General features: G+C 41.1%; 1 protein-coding gene and 1 pseudogene across 5 annotated transcripts in view; one reads left to right on the forward strand and one right to left on the reverse strand.

Annotated features, from left to right (window-relative positions):
* Nucleotides 1-21,811, reverse strand: part of VPS13B (vacuolar protein sorting 13 homolog B) — a 494,765-nt gene that overhangs the window by 297,955 nt on the left and 174,999 nt on the right. The window lies entirely within an intron of this gene.
* LOC136650051 (5S ribosomal RNA) lies at nt 14,947-15,063 on the forward strand (annotated as a pseudogene).

Consider the following 21,811-nt stretch of genomic DNA (forward strand, 5'->3'; position numbering starts at 1 on the left):
CCATCATCAATTTTTAGAAGATTTTTAGAGACAGGTGTTAGACAAATTCCATTTCTTTTTAAGAAATAATTACAGTTACTGAAACTTCCTGAGATACATTCCAAAATGTCTTAAGCATATTTAGTGATTAATAAATCTTACATATTTCAATCAGAATTTTTTTCCAGAAATGAGTTTAGGGTGGTGGAATAAAACAGCAGTGATCCTTCTCTTCCTTAATTAAATGTACTTTTCAAACAAAGAACCAGTCTTCATTGTCACTTTGGGTTTAAAAAAAGTGCAAGAACAATGGAAAAACTGCATGCATGCAGAAAAAGTATGAATTACAGTTGCATATCGCATACAATATAAAGAGGTATTTCAGAATTCTATGCACCAGCAAGCAAAATCAGTTACAAAACCTCATCTTCTGAAAGCTAATTTGGAGCACAAGTGAAATAGTCAAGTCAATCAAAAGAGGGAGAGATCAGACAACACTTCTTCTTCTTCTTCTAAGTACCTGTTCCTATTCTCTATTTCTTAGCTAGAGTTGCCAGTTTTTATCCTGTGAGGCCAGTGCCTTTGACAGCTGTATGATGACAAAGCATTTTCCATCCACACTCTCTGGAGCCAATGGAACTCTAAAGATGTAGTCATGGGGAATACCTGGTTTGGTAGCCTAGATATTGCATAAAGCCATCAACATTATTTTGGCTCCTTTCTAGATTTTTACTAAATGGATATAGGAAACACAGGTGGAACCACATATAGAATGAATGAATGAGTAGAACAAATAAACACCTAGAATGTAATCTTAGATCTGAACAAGAAACTCTCGTAAATGCTTCTCAAACAATATATATAGTCAATTTTTTTAAAAAACAAATCTTTATATTTTTAATATAATTTCAAGTTTTGGAAAACTTCTGCATGTGGAGGCTGATATTCTTTCATAATCACGCAACCCAAGGAAGGTGTTGCCACTGGTGCTTTTTAAAACACACACAGCCTGAAGATCGAGGGGGGGGGGGAGAGATGATCAGTGTAGGGATTCAGTGTAATGGCCAGTGGAGCCATTTGTGGTATAATTCAGCAGTAAAGGAAAAACAGAGACAAGGGTGAATATGCAGAAACATTTACTTAAGTACTCAAAAACGAAAAAGGGGGATTTGTTCAAACTGGGTTTAACTGAATTAGCTAACTCACATTTAATCTAGACAGAGGAAATTCTACAGCTACCTTTCACACACAACAGAGCTCTGGGAATAGTAGTTGGAAGGAAGAGGGAGAAGAAGAAGGGAACTCCTTAGAAGGAGAAAGGGGCACAGTTAAGTGAGAGAAATTGGGGGGGGGGAGAGAGAGAAAGGACATAGGAAGATTAAATGAGCCTCCCAGAAAAACCAGGGACAGAAAATAGGGTTTAGGGGTGCAGAAAAGGAAAAGGGGTAAAAAGTAGAGAAATTAGAGGACAAAAGGGAGAGGAATTCTGCAGCTCAGGCTGAGGCAAAGGGCCATGGCTGGAGGTGGTTCTCTGTAGTCTGAATGGAGAGCTAAGGGCAAGGGGTGAGCCTAGAAACAGGTCATGAATGCGCTTCAGCCACCTGTGGTGGGGAAGCTAGTCTCTCTCACTGCTCAAGTTCTGGGTTTGGCCTTTATTTTCCCACTCAGTACTGCGTGGCAACTAGTCTGAGGGCTATTGAATTGTTTTAGATTGGAGCTCAATCATAGAGTTGGTGAAGACTGTTGGAGGTGTGAAACCTTTCCTCTGTCTTATGAAAATTATTTCCCAAACTCAGGAATCCATGGAGGTAATTCACAAGGTATCAAATTTGTTATTCCAGCAGGATTTGGAGTTGGAAAGCTTCAATTGAATGCATGAAAATTTCATTTATATTTAAACGGTAAAAAGTCTCAATTAAAATCAGGATAGTTGGATTCCAGAGATCAGCGGTAGGCAAACTTTCAACTGTAGGGCTCCTGGACCTTTAACAATTGTGTAGTAGAGAGAATTTCAGCAGGTGCAGTTTGACATCTGTAAGATGACAAGCTGCACCTGCTGAAATTCCTGCTTCTATACAACTGTTAAAGGTCCAGGATCCCTAAAGTTGAAAGTTTGCCCACCCCTGCCGTCGATGAATTAAAGAGGAAGGATGATTTTATTGGCTTCCCGTTATGGAAGCCCAACTACTGATGTCTGGGTTACAGACACCAGCATAGATGCTTTTGAGCAGGTACAGTACGTCCTTGGTGGCCCCTTCCTGTGCACACACCATAGCACTGGGCTGGCAAGTGCTGGCTGTTTTGAGGTACATATGTTCCAACTTCTGGAAGACCTCCAGAAGGGAACTAGTATGTATGTTGGGCACTTAGTATACATGGTTCAAAGAAAAGGACAATCTTTCTGGCCTGTAGATATGTGGTCTTTTGCCATCAGTTCTACTAAAAGTCACATTACTGGTCTGCCCCCTTTGCTCTCCAGAAAGGCACTTTGCACCCAGTACATGTATTTAGATATGTGTCTTCTGCAAACCTTAAAACAAAACATACAGAAATAAAACACTAGCCACGTATTGGAGGAGATGTACAATAAGACACCAATCATTATAAAAACAGGATCACTGCAGCTGAACTAAACAGGCAAATTACTACAAGATAATTTCTTTAGCTTTTTACAAAGTTATGTTCAGTAGCAGCTTAAGGGTGCAATCCTAACTGTCTGTTCAGTCGGCCCAAGTCCCTTGGGCCAGCCTGGGAGGGTCGCAAACATGCCGTAAAGCACGTTTGCGCCTCCTCGAGAGGAAGCCAGGCTGGTGCTCTGAGAAGTGCCAGCCTGTGGAGGCTAACAGACGCCTCTGCACCAGCTTCCCCTCCAGTGCTTGCGTCGGCCCTGCGGGGCCGACGCAAGTGAAAAAGGTAGCTGTAGGGGGCGGAGAACAGGGAGGGAAGCGTTCCTGGATGGGGGGAGGGAGGGCAATGGGTGACCCCAGGGGCGGGCGGGCAGGGAGTGGGAGGCGGGGCTGGGATCCGGCAGTTATGCTGGATCCCAACCCCTGTTTCTGGGGAGAATGGAGCAGCTTCAAGCCGCTCCGCTCTCCTCGGACTTGAGCCACCTCAGGAGGTGGTGCAAGTCCAAGAAGACCCACTGGGGCCAGCAGCCCTTACCCAGGGGTAAGAGGAAGAAGTACCCCTTGCCTCTGGCTAAGCCGCTTCTGGCCACAGTCCTGTGCTGGATATAGCGCAAGCCTCCAGGCTTACCTGTTCCAGTACAAGTTAGGATTGCGCCCTAAGTGTCTGAGGTGGTGCACCAAATGTTGCCCTCTGGCTAATAGCACACCAGTCATCTCTACCACTTTTCCAGCCCCTAGATAGCAAAAGGAAGAGGGAAATGGAATAAAAGAGGATGTGTGGAGAAGAGCTAGCATTGGGAATTTTCCTCCATGCTTCATCATTTGCTATCCTCCCTTCTTCCTTTATAAATCCAGACCTGAGGGGGGAGGGGAGGGGAGATGTGTTGGAGGAAGGCAGATAAATGGAGTCAAAAAAGACATTAACCACAGTGAAATCATCAAAGAGAAAACAGTTTAGAACGCCCAGCTTCAAATACTCACTTGGAACAAACACAGTCCCACCTGATGCTATAAAGCAAGGAGCAATGATGCAGTGCTCTCTGGGTGAAGCTGCTGAGAAGACTTTGTTCTGTGTGCTCACCAAGTGGGCCTCTATAGGCATGGGCATGCAGAGCAGAGCCTCTTCAGGAGGTCCTAACTGGTGATTAGATTGTTATGGAAACAGGAACGACTTCAATTATTGCAGGACCAAGCCACTGGGACTGACTGAACATAATAATTTTCAAATTTCTTTAACAGGTAAATTGAGGAAAGTTGCATGTTTATAGAACACCAGAGATGGGGTGGATGGGTGAGTGCGCATACAGTGTTTTTTTTAATGCTGATGCACCATGCAACAATTTTTTAAATAGTACAACTTTTTCTTTACAAAGGAATGCATACAAAATTTGTTCTGTATACAAGCAAGCTGATTCACAACAGATCTATTGTAAATCACTAGATGGGGAAATATCCAACTCTCTGTAACTTTTGTATGGAAGACAACAACAGAAGAGAAGATATTTTGATGTTCCTGCTTACTGCCAAAACATTGAATCCACATTCCAAAAATGCTTTACTCATTCTGGATTCCAAAAAATAATTTGTGATATTTTTCAGTCTGATCTGGAGCAGACTTTATAATTCTGTTGGTATACAGCATAACATCTCTCTCTCTCTCTCTCTCTCTCTCTCTCTCTCTCTCTGAGAGAGAAAACGAGACACCTTATACATTTTATCACATTTGAAAACAATAAGACTGACTTGCAAACATCAGCTTATCTGAGATAAGGGTGAAATCCAGTTCCACTGAAATTCAATGGGGGTATTGTCATATACTTCAGAGGAATCAGAATTTCACTTATGAGCTATGTATGCCGTCCTTAGGTCATAAAACCAACCAAAAAGTGCACTTACATAATTCCAACTTACACATTAAGCAACTGTGAAAAAATATTACTGTATTATTCCAATAGGAAATACTAAAAGAGCTTCCATTTTCTGTAAAATGTTATACTGAAAAAACAAAACAAGTCATTACCTGTCATTCTGTCATCATTCTCCAAGGACAATACCCAAATTCATTATTTGAGGTTGCCCTTGAATACTAGTCTATGGCATAACCAAAGGAGCTGCCTCTGGTACCCACCAGCTGTTGATGATAAGGGTATGGAAACCATGATACTCCCAAAACATTTATTTTCTGTATTTAAACAGCACACTGCTACCACTTGAGGCAGCATGGGTAGCCTAGATTCATAACATGTTACTACATTACACATGTTACAAAACTACATTTTACACATAAACATATGTAAAAACAACTCTTTAAAGACTTGTGGCCCCTTCTTCAAAGAAAAACAGGTAGAAGCAATTTGGAGTGGAGACGCAGAAAAGGGGAAGAAGCTACAAGAAAGGAAAAAAAATTAAGCACTCCCTCCCTACCACCAGGGCTTGGATATTTGTTTTACCTGTCCTTTTAATCCTCTCTAGGAGATGCCACAATATGCTGCACTGCTGAAGTCTTCATACAAGCAAAGTGTTCCCCGCCATGTTCCCCGAAATTGACTTCTGTATCATACCATTAGTTGAAAATGGTTAAAAAGCCTCTCTTTAATATTATTGTAGAATTAGCAGCATGTCCTGTTTCCCTGATCATTAATTAATAATTGATGTGCTTGTGTGTGTGTGTACTGTTCTTCAACAAAACATAGTTCACAAACAGTATACATAGCAAAATAATTATCTTCTATAGATGCACTCTGAAGTTTTTATCACATTTACAGTTTTTTCTAGAAAACCTTCAGACTTTTTTGAAATACGGTAGCCAGAACTAAACACCAATTTCCAAAATGTGATCTCATTCATAACTAAGAGAATAATAATGCAATGTTACTACTAAGCATTTATTTGGTGCCATAATTACTGAAAAGAGAGGAGACTAATGGGCAATCTTAAATATATACATACATGAAGGAACCTGGGAAATGTAAACGGTGCATTTAAGTTTTAGAAAAATAAACTGTATGTCCACTTTACATTTGTTGTGGGAACCAAATATATTAAAACCGATGTACCTGTGGACCACATGACAGCTGCATGAAAGGTGAAATGGCTTAAGACATAATCATGAATTAAATAAAAATGTCAAGGAACTATTTGTAGCAACCTCTCGCATCTATGAAACTTATTCTCTCTGAAGAACCACCAAAATTAAACTCAAAACAAAACTCAGAAGTGATGTAAGAACTTTAGAATTTAAGCACTTAATTGTCAGAAATGTGTGCTGTTACTTTATGAATATATTTTATGTGTAATTTAGCTGAACGTTTAATGTATTTTAGGCTGTCTTTATCATCTATAGTATCTTAATAAAGTGGTAGCAGATAATAATTTTTAGAGTTATTTTAACTTTGAGCTGCACATCATAGCATTATGATTATATAAACCTCATTTAAAATGTTTGAAAAATGTTTTATGTAAACTGTGCAAACATCTGCATGATTATAATAGAACACAATGTTTATTTACAAAGCAAATAATCTTGCAGATGGCTGGCAACATATTATGATGTCATCAAGCTCACTAATTTTGAAACTGGGTTTTTCAGAGACTAGTTTCTTTAGTTGGTCATATTTTATAACTTACACAAAAGTCAAGTCTGGTAAACCATGTCTATTAAGTCACTTAACTATTAACTAGTAAACCATTTAGAGAAAGAATAGCGGAATTTCCTAATATAACTCCCTCACTCCAAACCTTGTACGTCAATTCTAAATATAATTGCGAGAACAAAAGGGGTAATATTATAATGCCATTGTACAAATCGATGGTAAGGTCACACCTGGAGTACTGTGTCCAGTTCTGGTTGCCGCATCTCAGAAAAGACATAGTGGAAATGGAAAAGGTGCAAAAGAGAGCGACTAAGATGATTACTGGGCTGGGGCACCTTCCTTATGAGGAAAGGCTACGGTGTTTGGGCCTCTTCAGCCTAGAAAAGAGGTGCCTGAGGGGGGGACATGATTGAGACATACAAAATTATGCAGGGGATGGGCAGAGTGGAAAGAGAGATGCTCTTTACACTCTCACATAACACCAGAACCAGGGGACATCCACTCAAATTGAGTGTTGGGAGAGTGAGGACAGACAAAAGAAAATATTTCTTTACTCAGTGTGTGGTTGGTCTGTGGAACTCCTTGCCACAGGATGTGGTGATGGCGTCTGGCCTGGACGCCTTTAAAAGGGGATTGGACATGTTTCTGGAGGAAAAATCCATTACGGGTTACAAGCCATGATGTGCATGTGCAAGTTACTGATTTTAGAAATGGGCTATGTCAGAATGCAAGGGAGGGCACCAGGATGCAGGTCTCTTGTTATCTGGTGTGCTCCCTGGGGCATTTGGTGGGCCGCTGTGAGATACAGGAAGCTGGACTAGATGGACCTATTGCCTGATCCAGTGGGGCTGTTCTTATGTTCTAAGCTTACTCAGTTATTACAATGGATCTCATGAACATATGTTCATCGGAAAAGACAGCTTGAAACAGACCTCTTTCAAAATGATATACATTAAAATAATAGTTGAGGGATGCAGCATCATTACCCCAAGATCTTTCTCCTAGTTAATCGCTGGCAGTACAAACACCATCAACATAAATGTTAAGTAAAGTTGGGATTGTTTGATAAAACAGTTTGGGTTGCATCCAAATCTTAAATTCCACCTATGCTATGAAGAATTGATGCAAGAGTGGTGGGAAAATGATTTACAGAGATCCATCCTTCCACCTCCAGTCCCCTGCATCTCCTCCTGATGGTTCCAGGAGAATATTTAGAGGGAAGGCTGCAAGGGACTAGGGAGGGAACTGGAGAAATTTGTGCCCCCTGTCTTGTTTGAGCACTAGAAAAGTACAAGCAGAAGACAGGGTTTGGATACAACCCATTATGCCAGTGGTTCCCAACTGTGTGTCACGACTCCCTGGGGCATCGTGAGGCACTTGCTGGGGTGTTGCAGGTCGCCTGTAGCCCAGTTTCAAGACCACAGCACAAGCCTCCAGACAGCAGAAGGAACTGCAGTACATAAAAACCACATGGTGCAAAAAGCCCTCTCACCTGCCCCAACCCTCTGACTGCTGTTCACAGCCTTACATTAGGCCTCAGACCCAGAAGTAGCTGGCAGTGACATCATCATGTGACATGTTTCACGTCATCACCACTCACGTCCAGGTTCAAAGGACATCACAGCAGCAGTATGTTTGTGAACCACTCTATTATGCCTACTTTACACTGACTCTGATTTGCCATTGTTACCAGTTCAGAGAGGTAATCACGTTGTCCACAGCTGTCAAACTGATGAGTCGCAACTCACCAGGAGAACCAGAAGAAGGTAATTCTCCCTTAAGGGGAATGGCCCCAAAATGGGTGCAGAGACAATGCTGCAGTGATTGTGACAGTCACGATAAAGGGACTTGCAAACATTCCTGTGGGGTAGTGCTGGCTTCCAGGGGGTGCGGGCGACTTGGCCCCCTCTGCAGGCCTCTCCATTGCTGCAAACTGCTCTGTTTGGCAATTGTGACCCACTTCTGCAAAATAGAGCTGTTTGCAGCAGTAAGGAGGCCTGCAAAAGGAGCTGCAAGCCCCCTCGCACCACCCAGGAGGCCAGAGTTACCTCACAGGTATGTTTATAAGCCCACAGATCACAACAGGTGCTGTGCCGGCACTCCCCCCCCCACCCATGCAATAATGTCCAAGCAGAACTTTGAGAACTGCTGGTCTAAGTATTCTGTCCACATATTTTAGGCAGATGCTACACAGTTAACTAATTTAACAGTTAGTGGACACAAATACTTCAGAACCGCACTAATATACGACAATGGCCAGTCAGAAAGGGCTGAGAACACACACAAAAACCCAACACAAGCTTATAGTCAACACACACCTTATGCGCAAATTCACAAATTCAAGTTGCACTCAACAAGCAAAAAGAGAGGGAAAGAAAAAACTAAAATAGTGCAGGTGATTTCACCCACATTCCACTTACTAATTGTACGTCCCAGAATGAACATGAGAAGGAAGAATGAAGCTGCTATTTCCTCAGTCATCTCAGTTCCCTCCCATGTGTCTCTCACAGTATGGTTTTGGTTCTTAGACAGTATATTTTTTCAGATTTAGCCCATTTCTGCCCAGCCCACAGGTGTACACGTTTGATCCCTTTGTGTTTATGTAACATTAGGCAGAAATGGTTAAGGTCACTTTGACTACACACGATTTCCCCCTCACATGCTGACTTCAGTACCTAATTCTTGCATAAGGAGTGGACTGACTGTTTTCTTACTTGGAAATAAATTATTTCTCAAAGTCAAATGTGACAGATATGTCACAGCATAAACAAAACAAATCCACCGAGATAACTCACTACGTACAAGCTATGCTGGGATTCTATGCAACATATGCATTTGTGTACCTACATAATCATGAATGTACTCTACATAAATGCATGATTATTCGACCAAAGTCTAAAGCAGTGGTTTTCAACATTTTTCATCTCATGGCACACTGGCAGGGCACTAAAATGGTCAAGGCACACCATTGGTTTTTAGACCATTGACAAGGCACACTGTGCTGCCCATGGGGGGCTCACATCCCCCAATGGCCCTACTAATAAATGACCCTTTCCTAAATTTCCGTGGTGCACCTGGGACCATTCATGGCACACCTATGTGTGCCACATAGTGGTTGAAAATAGCTGGTCTAAGGAACAGTGTTTTAAACTCCAGAAATGCAGACACCACTACACACAATACTGCTCTTTCTTCAACTTCAAAGTGGATAAAAAAAAGATTATAAGTTTGATGTATTACAAACACAGATGGAGAGGGAGCAAATTGTTTTCTGCCAAGACTGAGCAGATCGGCTGTTTTAATTTGTTTGTGTTATATTCCTGTTCTGGGCTTAAAAATAGAAAAAGAAATTGTAATTTTGTTCCTATTTACGATGCCCAAATATATTTGTGTTTTTGTCTTTGAGAATGTAGTTATTAAGTTGCAATGAGAGCAATCTATTCCAAAGCATATGAAGCAAACTGAGCAGGCACAGTGTGTATAACTGACTGTACTTCTAAACATCCTTTCCACACTGAGCCCTGTGGGACAGTCAAAGAATTCAGTGAATGAACTACTTGGAATAAATAAGGAACACTTGACTTGGCATGTTGCTCTCTTGATTAAAAATAAGTAGAATTGTTGCTCAGTTCTCTACTTCAAAAAAACGCTAGTATCAGTAATTTTAATCATATATCCTTATGATCCCTGCACACTCACATAGTTTGTTAAAAACCCAACAAGCTCAAACCTGGAAATTTTGTAACACTCCAGTGAATCCCAGAAAATACAGGAAGTGCTAAACTGCATGTTCTTCACTCAAAGGAGTCAGAAAAGTAGCAAGAATATCAGCAAATATCTCTTTATAAAGCAAAGACACTCAGAAATTATATGCCCATGTATTATATGCCATATGCTAAATAAATAAACTCAGAAATTTAAGTGCATTATCAATGATGACATTTTGCAGAAAGTAAATTGCATTATTAACTATGTGCCAATCAGTCCAGATTAAAATCAAGATTAATTATTAAAAATATTTTTAGATATGCAATAAAACAGCCAACAAAAATATAAACTCTGGGAATGATATAAACTAATTCATCCAAAAATACTTGCTATCTAACCAGATTAAACATTCTTAAAAACAGTCTGTTTGTAGGCTATATCACAGATGTTTTATCTACATTGTTACTGTATATTTCTTATTGTGTCCATATGGGGGCAGTAATGTTTAAGAAAATAATAACTATACTATAGTTACTTTAATTATGAGTTCAGAGAACTTCCTTGTATTTTCCCCAACGAGAAAGCCCATATAAAAAACATACAGTCAAAAAGAAGCAAATATGAAACATTAAGGTTATGGCCTACCAAACAGTCCTGCTTTAAAATGCCATTGAAGAATCGTATTTAAGACCACCCAGTGTCTAGCTGCGTCTCCTGAGTATGTAGGATTTTCCCTTCAGCAGAATATATTGGCAGTTCTACATTTTAATTTCTACATCTGAGTTTCTCTCTTAGTCATGATGTTATCCTGATGCATTACGTTCCTGGATTAGCCACTGTTCTGCTTCCCCCTCCCCCCATGTTTCTCTTTTGGAATGTCACAGCTTCCAAATGGATCTATAGAGCCACTACATTCTTTACTTACTGACCAACAATCAACACACTCATTGGTTAAAAGATTATACAATCTTTTCTCTTCCCCCCAGTCCTCCAACTTTTTTCTACATAGAGTACTCATTCAGTGACTGCCAAATACATGGTCCACAGCTTATTAGTCATGGTAAAATGTAGTCTTTCATGTCTTATCCACCAGATTAAGCTTTTAAAAAAATCCAAGTGAGTCCCAAGCCCACTGAACTGCACATGCTGCCCAAAGAAAGGGATATAACCAGTGGTCTGAGTGCTTCAAACCAAACCTATAAAGTAGCTATTAGCAAATGTTTAGAGTGAGGGGGGTATGCATCTATTCTTGTAAGTCTTGTATTCAAACTACTTCAATTGTTTTTACATAGGACGCTCAAATGTGCTTTAGCATTTTCCATGTCTGTAAATCAAAGTTCAAAGCCCCTATATATAATTTTAAATTGACAATTTTCCCCCTTTTCTGTGTCACATTAATGCTCACAATACTGTGGAATGTGGATTAAAATGCATTTTTAGTGGCTCTAGTGAAACTGCTTTCAGGGCCCACCCTAAATGAAACATTAGAGATAATATCTCTCATCTCTTAAACTATTGTTAAAACATAGCAGTTTGTGAGTAAGATTACCTGAGACTACGGTCAGAGCTGGTTCAAGTCTTACCTAGCCGCACATATCACTTGCTTCTCTTACCCCCTGCTCCAGTTGGTGTTCCACCACCACCACCCTGACTCTTCCCATGTGGAAGACTGGCATGTGGAGCATGCTACTTGCTGCCCTTTCCCCCATGCTCACCAGCTCAAGGAGCACACTCTTTGCTGCTCTTTTTCACCAGGCAGTCTCTGGGAGAAGGCTTTAAATTATTTTCCCCATGACGGAGTTCCAGTGCAATTTAGTTCACTACTACCCTATCTGTTTTAAAGTAAATTTAAAGAGTTGGGAGATCCAATAAGAGATTTTCAGCATATTGTGTAGGTTGGCCCTTAAACATTACATTTTTTGATCAGCTGGTTTGTAACAGAAATCCTCCTTTTTGGTTGTCCTTATGAAAACATACTGATTTTCTTTCAGACTACATAGTATTTCTACATATTTAGTTAGATTTTTTCCCCTATGTTCCAGAAGGAGGTCAAGATGATAGTTAAAAAGAGTTCTTTGGGGGCAAGGGAGGAAATGAGAAGAGACTGAAATGGGCAAAGGAGAAGTTGTGATAGAAAGGGGCCATTGCCAAATAGATAAATCTAAGAGTGAGGAAAATGTGTCAAATGATGCTCCTGCTTTGAACACAGCCTCATGTTCAGTGTCCTCTCCGACCTCAAAAAGTGTCCATTTCAGCAAAGTCTATTTTGATTATTCCACAGCCAATGTCATTATGATTTCATTTTCCTGTTCCTCCCATCCAAGGCTGTTAAGCGGGCTGAGGGAGAGATAAACATGGCAATTATGTCCGGACATGAGGCACGCTGAACTAGACATTTCAGAAGGAAGAGGAGGGAGCTCCATAGAGTTGATATTTTCAGCAGTACACTGTTTTCTTTATAATGCATCCTGATACTGTGGGCTTCAAGATCAGAAAAAAGTTAGGAACTTCTTCAAGAGTTAGGAATGAGCTACTTTATACTGAATTAAACTCTTGTTCCATCTCGTTCAGCATTGTCTATATAACTGATTTTCAACTTTTTTCATATCATGACACACTGACAAGTCACTAAAATTTGAAAGCACCCTTAAAATATTTTAAAGATATATGTATTACTTTAAAATGATGTTTCTGTCCTCTATTATTTCTGATTTTTGTCAGTTCATCTTCTGCAATAGTTAATTCTGCTGACTTGCACACAACGCAAATGGATCTCTTACCCAGTCCAAGGAAGAATAATCAAGTAACCAGAAATCTCAGTATTGAAAAAACTTCTCAGTGTTTTGTCAGCAGTGGCAAACTTTAAACAAAATTATTGTCAATTTAATTCTACAGTCTCCTAATGTAACTAACCGCTTCCAAAGAGACAAAAATGTGCCTCTTTTCGTTTTTCGACTAGTCTCTTGGCTATGCAGGTTCTTTTTCTATGAAAGGTCACTGATAATATACCTACTAATATACCTCAAACTCTTGTGGCATACCTGCAGACTATTCATGGCACGGTGGTTGAAAATCGCTGGTCTATAGTAGGGGTGCCCAAATATTTTGAAAGGAGGGTCACATCATGCGACATAAATTGTTCAGAGGCAATGATGCACATAGGGCATGGGGGTGGTTAAAATAATGCCAATCAGGAGTCAATCAGGAATGTGCTTCGAGACAAGCAAGGTTCACCATTCTTCTCTTCTCCATAGGTAGGGTTAAGGGTGGCGAGCAGGCGGGTGGCCCCAGAGAGCCCAAAGTAGCAGCTGCGGAGACCTGAAAGTCTTGTGATAGCACAAGGCATATAAAAGGCCTTGCACAAAGCGAGGCCAGCCCTTCCGAGGCAGCCAGCCTTTCCGAGGCAGCAGAGAGAAAACTCGGCCTGCAACTAACATTGGGCCAGAGCGGGTTCCAGCAAGTCTCTGGTAGACCAGAGGCTTATGGAGACTGGGGACTCCCTGCGGGCCAGATTTGGGGTCCCTGAGGACTGCAAATGGTCCCTGGGTTGGGGTTTTGGCACCCCTGGTCTATAGCTTTCCTGGGAACCAGGAACTTCTAACCTTACCTGGGTATGACAAAGACTGAATATGAGACCCTCTGGATGCAAACCACATCTTCGACCACTGAATTACACTCCTTCAGTAGTGCTTAATTCTTCCAATATGTATTCAAAAATTGAAAGCTTTGTTGGCACATGTGACAAGCTATTTCCCCTTTTTTTTCCACCCTGAGGTGTTCTTTCTCTAGTTTGAAACATTCTGAAGCAACCACTGTTTATCAGAGACACTGTCATTTCTGAATGCATAGCCTGTAGTGAGTGGTAACCACTTTGCTTGAAATAATCCCCCAATCACGTTTTTGTGTTGGGGGAAGAATGCTATCAAATAAAATGTATCCACTGGATGTGATGAAAGGATTTTGTAGCACTCTTAGAGATGAATGGCGCACTGAAAGACCCACTTCAGTTTGGTGGAGAAGAGTTATAGTCATTCAGTTTTCAAGGGAAAGGGCATAACGGTCACTCCTATCAACTGCTGAATGAGTGAGCACTCCCCAAAGTTTGGCTTGCACGTAAGAGAAAAGATGGGAAAGATTTGTTTGTTCCAAGTCAGAAGAGTACTGTAACTAAATCATAACCTCACTTGGCCAAGACTGATGAGGATTTCCGGTACAGAAAAGGGCTTATCTGAGTCAGGTTGTTAGCTCAAAGAACAGACACTGCCCTACCCAGGGCTGAAGAGGGTCAAAACTATGGAGCATATCTGGTGATTAAGCTGATAGCTATCACTCCAGCTGACTGCCAGAGGGAACTATAGGGTTCATTACAGATGGAAGTGGCTTAAAAACTGAAAGAGAGATCAGTTTTCCTCATAATTTGGAACTAATAAGGAGCTTCCTCTATGACAGATGGATTTTCTCTGCATGGTGGAACAGGACCCTAACAGTTGCAGCTGAATACCTGGCATACTCAGAAAGAGAAAAACAAACTTTTTCCACTGCAATTCAGGTCAGTGATTTAGATCTAACTAATGGATAAGTTCAACTTGACATTCACAACCCCGTCCTAGGCAATTAGAATCGACCTCTAAGACTTCTGACTATAACTTCTTCCATTATTTTACATGTTAAAGATATGTATGAAGGAGTACCAGAGCAACTACCAGTGCAGGGCTACAATCTTTTGCTGCAGTTGCCTTCCCTCTGAATTGTTTTGTTCAAGAAAAAAAAATATGGAAGCATTGATAACGTTTTGTTTGTCTACTTGTTTGTCTGTTGTTTTGTTTGTTTTTAAAGTGGGAGAGCATCTTAAGACTTAAAAAATGGTGTTCACTTGTGATAGCCAGAGAAAAGTGGTTGGGTTTTTTTTTGCATCTGTCACATTTAAGCAATGATGCCCAACAATTATTGTGATGCAGTGCTCTTGTCCTCCCCCAAGTCCCTACCCTCAGAAGCACAAATTCTTGTTGCCAGCATTCAACAACTTCTAATCATTATATGATAGCAACTGTTACCCTGCTCATGCCCAATCTCATCTGATCTTGGAAGCTAAGCAGGGTCAGGCCTGGTTTGTACTTGGATGGGAGACCGCCTGGGAATACTGGGTGCTGTAGGCTTATACCATAGTCTTTCAAGACTGAATGTTGCCAACCAACCATTTAATCATTATATTGCACAAATATTTAATGATACATTACAACAAAGGCTACTGAAAGGTCTAATAAGATTAATGCTCTATTTTTTGTCATGAGGCATGTCTCCAGCAGTGATCTGGACAGTGACTCAGCTAATGAAAGACCAGCTAGGTCAAAAGGTTCAGAAGCACTGGATGGGGTCTTGACCTCAAGCCTGAATCTAACAGCCAAGCTTCCCCCCAAGTCTGTGTTCAGTACCCAAGGTCCTACTGAGCTGAGAGACCACCCAAGCAGATACTGCTGGGGAGCCTGTATCTTCACCTCCAAGGGTTTGCACTTCCCTCAGTTGATATGCCACAAAACACTGCATGTAGCAAGAGAGTAGAAGAGGCAACAGAGTGCCAGACTCGAAGCCAGAGGGCTGGCATTTTAAGCCCTTCTCCCACAGAGACCAAGGGTTATAACCAGGCCTAGGCAAGGCTTAATTATCACCAAACACTATAAATTGTCTCTTCCCAGGGACCTGTCCAGGGTTCTGAAGCTCTTATACCCAACCTGCCATATCCTGAAACCCTGGAGTGGACTCACAGTCAAACTCAGCCCATTCCTTTTGCTCCCCGCCCTGAACCTGCCTGAGTAGACTAACCTCAGCTCAACAGAACCATTGATTTCCAGGAAAGAATTATTAGTCAATGCCAGGAATACAGTTTCACCAAAAAAAAACCCAGGTCAAAAACCAAATTAGCATGAAAGCATTTCAGTACATTTGAAAATCTCAATGCTGGGAACTTCACAATATTGCTGACAATGTATATACCTCGGAGGGGACTCTCTTGGTTTTGCTCACAGTTCATACCATGTCCCGTGGGCCAGGTTCAGTGCACAGCCAAATACCTCCCCCGGGTGAGTAGAATGCTCCATTCTGCTGAGGAGCCTACTTACCATGCCGCTGATCTCCCCCAAACTGTGTGCCAGCCAGCTGCTTCCAGGGTCAGTCGATCCAGCAGGCTTTACACCTGGATTTCTGTGCAGATGCAGCTGGCCTGCATGTAGTTTGGGGGAGATCAGTGGCATGGTAAGGAGGTTTCCCAGCAGAACGAAGTGTTCCGATCCCACCATGGAAGCCTTTTCCAAAACACAACAGCCTTCACTTTATCTGAAGATTGAGACCACTGGTTTATCTGAAGCTCCCAGATACCAAGAGAGACACCCCTATAGGCTCACCTCTCATCATCACCGGGCCCATTAAGACACTTTTTGTGTTCTTAGGTCCCTGGAGAGTGCAACCGTTGCTATGACACAGATGGGCAGTTCAATTTTAACTAATCCTAACTAAATTTCCCCATGCGGATGCAACACCACTGCTGTGGGTTCTGCCACATCCTGCAAAGCAATTTTGGCTACTGGGGGGTCTCCTCAGAGTAAGGGAACATTTGCTGCCACAACAGATCAACTCAGACTTGTTCCAAAAATATCACTGTCTGACATGAGGGAGGGTTGAGAAGGGAGGCCACTGGGTGTGGCTACATATGCCAATGGCTGAGAAAGCAATAATGAAAACAAAGATGCTTGTAAGGAATCTGAGAAAGTGGTAAGTAGCAGCTCTGTGAATGCATGTTCTTTATTTTTTTATCTTCTTCTGGCTTTAGAGATGACTCTTTCCACAGGAAGCTGCAAGTACCTAATGGGGTTGCTCATTAGCAGCTAATTTATTTTTTAATTAATTGCAATTCAAAGCTGGCAAATGTCACAAGATGTCTTTGTGTCTTCTGGAGTGACTTTGCAAGGAAATGATTGACTACATTATTTCAAAGACTGCATCCGTAAATTGGACTTTTGGTATTAATTTGCAAATCAAGCTATTTCAATAACATATAAATTATTTGGGAGGTGCCCATAAACGTTTCTGGAACTTCCATCACATAATCTTACCAGGAGATGCCATTTCTAAGAGTGCTGAAAAGAATCATTTCCGCTTCAGCAGCTAGGAAAGCAAGATGGACGAGGTCCTTCCCACTACTAGTCACCCGCCACTTGCAAAGAAAGGCAAGGAGATTGTACTTTCCGTCTCTTCAACTCAGCTTTTAAAGAGCAGAAGGAAGATAATGTTTGCAACTCATATCAAGGACAATTCAAAAATGAGTCTGAATTGGTTCAAAGGAGTCAAAACTTTTTCTAAGCAAAGGAGTTAACATTTTGAGCGTTCAACCTATTCTAAGTTTGAAAGTAGACAGATTAAGAATATAAGAACAGCCCCACTGGATCAGGCCATAGGCCCATCTAGTCCAGCTTCCCATATCTCACAGCGGCCCACCAAATGCCCCACGGAACACACCAGATAACAAGAGACCTGCATCCTGGTGCCCTCCCCTGCATCTGGCATTGACATAGCCCATTTCTAAAATCAGGAGGTTGCACATACACATCATGGCTTGTAACCCGTAACGGATTTTTCCTCCAGAAATTTGTCCAATCCCCTTTTAAAGGCATCCAGGTCAGATGCCATCACCACATCCTGTGACAAAGAGTTTCACAGACCAACCACACGCAGAGTAAAGAAATATTTTCTTTTGTCTGTCTTAACTCTCCCAACATTCAACTTTAGTGGATGTCCCCTGGTTCTGGTGTTATGTGAGAATGTAAAGAGCATCTCTCTATCCACTCTATCCTTCCCATGCATAATTTTGAATGTCTCAATCATGTCCCCCCTCAGGCGCCTCTTTTCTAGGCTCAAGAGGCCCAAACACCATAGCCTTTCCTCATAAGGAAGGTGCCCCAGTCCACTAATCATCTTAGGGTGCAATCCTAACCTCTTATGTCAGTGCTTTCTAGCCAATTTCTAGCCAAAGTGCTTTCTAGCACTGACATAATGGCAATGCAGCTCCGAGGTAAGGGAACAAACATTCCCTTACTTTGAGAAAGCCTCCATGAGTGACACCCAACAGCAGGATGCAGCACACGTCCCATTGGCACCGCTATGCCACTGCTGGAAAGCACTGACATAAGGAGTTAGGATTGCACCCTTGGTGGCTCTCTTTTGCACCTTTTCCATTTCCACTATGTCCTTTTTGAGATGTGGCTACCAGAACTGGATGCAATACTACAGGTGTGGCCTTACCATTGATTTGTACAATGGCATTATAATATTAGTTGCTTTGTTCTCAATGCCTTTTCTAATGATTCCAAGCATAGAATTGGCCTTCTTTACTGCTGCCGCACATTGGGTCGACACTTTGATCGAGCTGTCCACCACCACCCCAAGACCTCTCTCCTGATCTGTCACAGACAGCTCAGAACCCATTAGCCTATATGTGAAGTTTTGATTCCCCCCCCCAATGTGCATTACTTTACACTTACTTAATTGCCAGTTCAGAAAAGTCTACTACTTTAAATTACGGAGAAGATGGTATTTTCTGGATGCAGTGCCATTTGTCATATGGAATAGTGCCTGTTTAAAGGTTCTTGTATGTCCTAAATTTCAAACTTATTACAGCATGCCTTAGGGCCTAGGTTTGACACCAGGGGTGTCAAACATAAGGCCCACAGGTGGGGTGCAGCCTGTGGAAGCTCTTTATCTGGCCCTCAGGCTCTCCCAGCACCACCATTAGCTGCTCTCTGTTGCTTTTCTGTGCTGTTATTGCTGAAAGGGCAGCCCACATGATAATTGGTTTCTCTCATAACTTGAAAATATCATGATTTGCGTATTTTCTCATCTGTCATTTGCAGCTAATTAGTTCCTAAGTGAGAAAAGAGTTCTTGTTTCTGGTCATGACCTCCTTAATGACCTCACTTTCTGCTTAATGACATAACTTCTGGTCCTCCGAAGGCGCCATGAATGCTATTTGGCCCGCTGTATGAAATGAGTTTGACACCCTGCCTTAGGCTTTAGGAGCAGGTTGCCATGGTCCTGGCTTACACAAATTTGTAAGAAAACAAAACCTTCAAACTGGGAAACATGTTCACCATTTTGAAATGGATGTTCCTTTTAAAAAAAAATGTGCACTAACTTAACAACAACAGTAAGTATTCCATGACCAACATGGTTCACACACTCAGGGAAAATTGCAGTTTTTCCTGTCCCCAATCTTAAGGAAAGGAAGAAGGGATACAATAAAAACCTGTTTATTTCATCAATTCCACTTTCAGCAATAAATTGTTGAAAGGAATGTCCACAGCTTGAATTAACAATTTTCTCATGTTCACAGTTTCAGAGCCTGGGTTACAGCAAAAGAATATCACTAAATTTCCATTGCTTTTATCTATTAATAAAGCTACTGTGTACATTCACCCACTATGCCTATTTGTATCTTCCATCCTTCTCACTCACCTTAGATTCATTACCCTCAACCCATTAACAATCCACACACAGAGCCCTCTGCTAGTTTTATGAGGCAAAACCACAAAATGTCAAGTTAAGAAAACCCTCTCCCAAACCTTCCCCATAAAACACTGCCTCATAATATATTGCCTGTCAAGAATCTGTTTACACAGATTTTCAGTAAACTAACAACTTCAGGCTTAATGAATAATACAGGGGAAACTGGGTAATGCAATGCAAAGGACTTGAATGCAATGCAAAGGACTTAAACTACTATTGAAAAATGTTAAGTAAGATTATTTGGAAATGTTAAAATAATAATGCTGCAGCAATAGGGTCCATTTAGTTCTAATATAAGGGTATATAAATATATATATAAATATAAAGGTATATAAATACCCCCAATATACAGCCATGCTTTTCATGAATGATCACTACAATCGCTTCTCAGACAAATTATCACTGATCACGTTACACAGAGGAGACTTCTTATTTCAATGCACTGTCAATCAAAGTGAAATTGCCTGGAATTTCATGAGTTTATTGCTGTCCCCAAAAGGGGCAGGCAGTGTCAGCATGCCATTACAATGCGTCGGGAAAAGAACGGGCCAGAACATGCTGTAATGTATGAACAGAATTGCCAAAAAGAATATGAAACAGAGTGTCATTAGAATGCTGCTTGCATCCCACCTATGAACACTCCAACACAAGTCCAGATAATGACAGGACAGCAACAGGCTTGCCATGTATGCTTACGTACATGTGAAGAGCCATTGATCCAATTCAGACATTTACCAGGCATGAAGGTAAATGCTCATGCAGGAGGCTCTTACCTACAAAGCTTTTTGCATTCAGTACAATTTTCTGTGTTGCGACTTCTGTTGCATATAAAAGTTTGATATAATAAAATAAAATAAAATAATAACAACAACAACAAGGTATTTATATATTTCTGGTCATCGGATTACTCCTCTTTATCGGATTTCGGTCATCAGATTACTCCAACTTTATTCAAGGTGGTTTACATAGGCAGGCGTTTCTAAATCTCTCAAGGGGATTTTTACAATCATAGAGGTTCTCTCTTTCAAGAACCAACAATATTTCAGAATGGATCTTCCTGGTTTGGTCTCACTTAAGGCCTCCAGTTCTGCCACGCAGGCTGACAAGCAGCTCCATCTCTTACATGGAGGGCAGCCAAGATGCTTCTTGCTCACACCAAGAGCAGGTGAAATCACTCAGCACAGCTTGCCAGCTGCTTCAAGGTCTCGCCATTCTCAGTCGTTCAGGGAGCTGCCGGTGTCCTTGAACTGGCAACCTTCTGATGTTATCTTCGGGTTACCAGAGGCTCTACCCTCTAGACCAGACCTCCTGCCCTGGACTGGCAGGGCATAAAATAATGCATAAAATAATGCTAGCTTTTGAGATTGCACAGCACACTTTATTTTTGCTGCTATGCTCTTCTACAATTTGCCAACATAAACTGCAAGTTCAGCAGTATGAACAAGTTATATATTATCAATTGTAAGAAACCAGAAGGTTACATACCATGCAGTTTAAGACAATTAGTCAAGTGCTGTCAGCAAGAGATTCACTTGAGTGAGTCCCAAGTTTCTCAGAAGATCAAAGATAGCCAGTGTTGCATTCAGTCCTAACCAGATCCAGATTCACACTTTCGATTAGATATTTATGCTGATCTTGTGACTACTGCTATTCCAGATCCATAAGTGTGCTTTTGTTTTTTTTTTACTAATATTTGTTTAATTAAGTTAATTAATTACAGCTTAACTGAAGTATTTTAACTAAAGACCTCACACAGCTTTCAAAGCAGAGTCTGTAAGTTAATCCTCTTTTTCAAAAAAAAAAAAGCTGGCAGTGAGGATGAAGTCAATAAATTGTCAATTAATAACATGCTTACTTTGATGGCTCTTCAGTAATTTACTTTCATACCACTTCATAAATTTCTTAGCACAACTTCTGGAATTTTGAGTACAGTACCACTGCCATGGGAAAATTTGGTTTAAATCTGCTCTGCTGCCAATAAACCAATAAGACTAACTGGCTGATAATCCTCCCACACTGCACTGTTTAGGTATATGCAGTCAACCAGTGAAAGTTTAATTTGTTCCGCTAATGGCACAGAAAACTACTCAGAATTATTCACTGTAAGTCTAAACTTCAGCTCCCTTCTATAGTATGGGCAAAAACCTAAATCATTCAAGTGCTTGGTAACTTGAGCTGTTTTATCTTTCTTTTGATCCAAAGCATAACAAATAAAATGAGCACTACAGATAACTCAGATTGAATTGCACCTACTAGCAAAAACTGTTATGAATGCAAGAGCTCTAGAAAGAAACTTCATGTCTGCTTGGGCTGCCTCATCATGTGCCCTTTTTCACTTTATACATTTCTATC

The sequence above is a fragment of the Tiliqua scincoides genome, chromosome 4 (genome assembly GCF_035046505.1).
Source record: "Tiliqua scincoides isolate rTilSci1 chromosome 4, rTilSci1.hap2, whole genome shotgun sequence".
NCBI lineage: Eukaryota > Metazoa > Chordata > Lepidosauria > Squamata > Scincidae > Tiliqua > Tiliqua scincoides.